Here is a 5,599-nt window from a genome sequence, read left to right as displayed (position 1 = left end):
TGAATGAGGGCTTGTCTACACATAAAGCTATTTCTGATTAGTGCCACATGTGGATGCTCTGGCCACACATGACATTAATCAAGAACAATTAATCAGGAATAACTCCATGTGTAGACAAGCCCAAATTTAATGTGAGGGTGGTCACAGAATAGTGCTCTGCACAAGAGAGACCTCAGAACAGATGAGTAATTGCCTGTGATTTCCATGTGGATAATAATGCTTTTGGCAGGGAACAAATATATGTTTGAGAATGATTTAATTTTTCATTACCAGGTACACACACACATACACCATTGTCAACAATAACCAGTTCGGTGAACACTGGAGTGTGGATCACTAAAATGAGCTCTAGTGCTGTTGCTGCCTGGTGTGTGTAGTATTAGGCTTTGTATGCATTTCTAGACACTTGCAAGCATAACTGTGTTGGCCAAAGGTGTGAAGAAATGCATTTATTCCTTTATTTTAGGAAAGGATAAACATACAGAATCTAAGCCTTCATCGCTAAAGGGCTTGTTTTCCTCAGGACAAAATTAGTTTAAATTTTCTTGTTTACAAGAAAATTTACAAGGCTGCTGACAAGTATTTCTTGTGTGGACAGCATTTCAGACTGGGATGGTTCAATGTACCACAGGATAACCTCTTCCTGTTACCATCATAGGAGTTTCCTCAGCTGGGGATGATAGGAAGCAATGTTATTCTGGAGGTGGGATGGTGTGCTTAGGGAATATTTATCCATACCTGAGCTGGCTCTCAAACTGGCTGTTACACTATTTAAGTTCTTTTGTGTGCCATTTTGTGAGGAGCCAATTGCTGATTGCCCATGCTGAGCTTGCTCTGGGTGTAACCAATACTTATTCTTTTCTTATCACTGTCCTTTGGTGCTCAGGGCAAGAAGTTGCTGCCCTGGCTCAGTGCCTGGTTGGGTTGGTAGGACCCCAGTTCCACATTGCTAGGATGATGTGCTTTTTCTACTCAATATTTAGTGGAGTTCACTCCAGTATATAATTTCCCATGAAGCAATATGAAATCCCTTGAAAGCCAGTGTATCACAGGTTAGGAAAGGGAAATTTGTTTTATTTTATTTTATTTTATTTTATTTTATTTTATTTTATTTTATTTTATTTTATTTTCTTGTCTGGTTTGGAGCCTCGTGTGAACACAGGTTTCCAATATCCAAGTCCATAACATATGTTTTGGCAAGTATCTCCTACTGAAGCTCTTGTACTTCCCTGGGAATAGCAGCCTGTAAGATTAACCTGCTAGTTAAAGTGGTCATTCAGAAGACCCAGATTCACATGTGTGTTCCAAGAAATGTACAAATGTTTATACGAAGTGGAGTAGCTATAGCAGGACAGATTGAGACAGATTTTTTTCAAAACACTGAATGGCTTTGACATTTGGCCGCTTCCCAGAGAAACAGGAGAATGGGTTCAAGTTCATTCAATGAATCATACAGAGAGGAGACTTCAGAACACATTTCCCAATACACATGCATGTGCCCTAATCCTGACAGATGTGTGCCCTGACCTTGCTGCTCCCTCTTTCCTCCCCCCTAAATGCTGAATGTGAGATTTCCAGCAGGGATTAAGCATGAGGTAGGGCTGTGAGCAGCTTCAGAGTCTTGTATGTGCCTACCTGTTGATCTCCTGCTCTGCCCTCAAACTTAAGCGGTGACTGAAAAGGATCTGTGGGTTGTGGTGATGCTGAAATGTTATCCTGAGGTACCTAAAGGTGGAGTTGGGCAGCCAAGTCTTTTCTAGGTTTAGTTCATAAAATCTGAAGTGTGGTATAACTTAATAATTGGTTTCTATAATAAGCACTTAATTTTAGCAATAGAAATACGTTTCATGTATGTATAAATTGGCATTTTTAATTACCCATTTTTCTGATACTCTTGTGAGGATATAATTTATATTGTAATAGCATGGCACTCAAATGTAATTCTAGGGATAGCCGCTTTGGTATGAACACGTTTTTTCCTTGTTACATTTTACTGAACCGTTTGAAATTACAGTCAGCTGAGAGAGCGTGTGCAGCTTTTATTACAGATCCCTTCTTATGCTACATGTGATTGTAGATGTCCAAAAGCTGAAAAATAGTGGCTTGGCATTTGTAATCTTTCATTTTAGGAGATTCATGCTTTTAAAACCTCATGATTAGCTCATGGCAAAATGCTCTTCATGGTGCAACACTTTAGAGGCCACCTAAAGCTCTGGCAGGAGCAGAACATGTCTGTTCTATTGCATCCCCTGCGCGAGCGTGCTATGATCCCATTTTCTGATCTGTGCTGCCTTTTGATGTGCTTAGGGTTGTGCTATAAAGAGCTTTAAATCTCAAAGTCATAAATATGTTTTTCTTGGTTAACAAAGAACATCTCCTTTGCATCTATGATAATATGGAATTGGAGACATCTGCAAAACTTGGGCTAAGAGTTGGGTTTGGGTTGGATACAGGGCACATTTGAGTCAGGAATCTATTATCATGGAGTTTGTTTCCTCCATTTATTGTCAGAGCATGAATCTGCTGACCTTTAGGTTGTGCTGTGCCTTCTACTACATCTTCTCTGGGGAGGACAAATGAGAGGATCAAAGGCACGTTTCTTGGAAGACATTTTTTTTCTTTTTTTGAGGGTTGGAGTAGGAAGTTCTAAATGTTTGGACTTGAGTGTTGTTCATTAGGACTTAAACAGATGGAATACAGATAGTTTGACTATGCTTAAATAAATAAACAATATCATAAAGGGACACAGCCTTTAAAAATGTCAGCTATTGAAAGTTACTGCAATTTGGGTCACTTTAATTCATGGAACTGGCATTCAGATGACACATACCCAAGGTTTTGCTGACCTTGGGAACATTACTGAGTAATCAGTCATTAAGTAAGCATGAAGTGTTCTTGAACAGTGTAGTGAATGTCTTCAGCAGTTAACATACTTTCCCTTGAAAACACTCATCCTCTTGCTCCATCTTCTATTCCTGGACACAAATTTGTTCTAATTTAAAGGGAACACCATTCTTCATTTTCCTTGTTTGCTTTTTCCTGTCACATCTCTTCTTAATGGGAGTAACAGCCTTCTGTTCAACTTTTGATTTTGCATATGTCTCTTAATAAAAGTATAATAAAACGTAAGGTTTATGTCTTCAGAGAGCAACATAATCTTGACTGTAGAAGGGCTGAGTTCTGCCTTCAGATGCAAAAGCATAATTCCCATTGAAATAAATGAAACTGAAGCATGTATACAGAGGAGTGAAATTTTGATGTCAGACTGTTTCTTGCAAAATCCTGTGAGGAAGGTAAGCAAAGTGTTATTATACCAATCTTTGCAGATAATCTGAGACAAAGAGGATTAATGAATTGTCAGGATCCATTCAAAGAATCATTATTTAAAGCTATTACTAGCACTCAGCAGTTTCTGGCTTCCCAGTTGTATGTGCAATCCACTCGGCCAGATTGCTGAAACTAAGGCACCCTAAAACGGTGAATAACTCAATCCACCAAGAGGTTACATGGAAGGTTATTTACATTCTCCAACTTAGGATGCAGACAACCAAATTGGAACTTCAACCTCCACTTTTTTTTGCGGCTTATGGAAACAAATCAGCAGTGAATAAAAGGCTCTGGATGAAGGCTGAAGGATGAGTTGTACTGTTCGGTGCACTGGGGTGGCACTGTTGATGCTCAGCAAGTGGGAGGCAGGACAGGGAGGAGAGGGGATACGGAAAAGGGAATGTCATGGTAACAGAGAATAGGGTGAGATGGGTGGAAAAGGAAATGGGAGGGGAATAAAAGAAAAAAGCAGAATGTAGTGGAAATGGATCTTAGAGCTAAATAAATAAAAATGCCCTGTATTAATTGGCATTATATCTCATAGTTTAAACAGTGCCCATTATATATATCTGTTTATTTTCTATGCATTATGACAATGCGACTTTTGAATATGTATTCCAGGAATTACTGATTGCTTCTGCAACACAAAAAAATATGTGTTTTAGCCATTCTTAATTTGATTTTCTGGGTTTAACATAGTTAATGTTGTAGCTTGTAATAGATTGGAATCGGAGTTGCTAGCTGAAGCACAAAGAATTAAACTGATTCCTGAAAAAATAAAGGTTTGCACTTACTCCGACTGATACTACTATCATATTTCAAATTGACTTTAATTAAAGTGGAATTGTGACCTTACATGAAAGCCGTGATTTCCTAAACATTGCATTTCCTATTAGATGCAACGAGCATCCCATTCATGGCTGGGAATGGAATATATATGCCCACATTTTATCACTAAAACTCCAGTGTAAAATTTACCCAGGGCCACTTGACGTAAAGATTTTTAGTCTGAACTACTTAAATGGACCCTCCTTAAAACTTCCTGGTTAGAAATGCGCACTTTCTGGTGAACTGCACTTAACTGATATTCTCTGAATTATTTAGAAAAAAGAGGAAGTTTTTAATTCCGTGCTGAAATGCATGAGATCATTGAGAAAGGGAGAAATGAGAGCTTGAACATGCAAAACATGCTTAACCCAGCTTATATAGGTTGGGCACATAATCGAATGTCAGGGATACAGATTATATTTCTCTGTTGTTTTTTGCAGTTGCAGTTGCCGTGAGTGTTATTTTTACTATTGTGGATACCACATTTGATAGGCGTAACAAAAATGTGGTTTTCAAGCTGACCCTTTTAAGGCAGAATAGCCTGAAGGAAATGCACCCATTCTGCTTCAAAGAAGATCTGTCAGTAGGAAGGAGGAATAATATGCATGCATAAGTAATTAATAATGATCTGAAGCTTTGATATTTTGTAAGGCCCAGAAAATTACATTTTTACAGGATATAAAATATTGTTGGGTTAAAACCCCATGGCTTAATTCCATATCCTGCAACAAAATTTATGTTGAGATAAATAGGAACTGAGCTTGAATAAGGACAGAAGTATCAAAAGCACTGGTTTGAGTGCTCTGTGTGTCCTTTTATTACACCAGTGAATACAGTTGTGGGTATCACTGCAACCCTTAATAGGATAATATGGATGAGAAAGATCTTCAATAAAGAGTATAATGAGGTGCTCAAATAGCCTGACTTTTCACTTAATTTAAAGAATTCATTCCCCTGAAAAGCTCAATTTCTACATACCTAATAGTACAACATGAAATTCAGAGGCTAAATCTCATTGACTAGATTTTGTTTGAATATGTTTTAAAACAGCTGCTTTGACTTCATTACATGTCTTTAATGTAGCCATTTGTAAAGTCCTTTTCTTGTATAATAGATTAACTTGCAGAGAGGAACCGGCTGATACAGCGATGCCTTTTGACAGTCCTATTTTTAGAAACAGAGGGAGGTACAGTCCAATAAAACATGCTGCAATTAATAAGCTAGATATCAAGCATGGCTCATTATGGGGAAACTCCCTTTGTATTTTAACAGTCTTCTGGGGCTTCCTGCCCCTCTTAAAACCACACAGAATTCTACAGGCATTTTCTACCTGGTGAGAAAGTACCTGCGCATTACCTCTTAATCTCTAATAGGTATATATGTTTTTGTTTTCAGGGACAAAAGATGTTAACCTGTCAACTTCCACTATTCTTTTGTCTCTCCT

The sequence above is a fragment of the Pezoporus flaviventris genome, unplaced genomic scaffold (genome assembly GCF_033815535.1).
Source record: "Pezoporus flaviventris isolate CSIRO_AGI_PZ_B2104156 unplaced genomic scaffold, CSIRO_AGI_Pfla_v1 ptg000066l, whole genome shotgun sequence".
NCBI classification, from domain to species: Eukaryota; Metazoa; Chordata; class Aves; order Psittaciformes; family Psittacidae; genus Pezoporus; species Pezoporus flaviventris.
Note: the sequence above shows the minus strand (reverse complement) of the source record.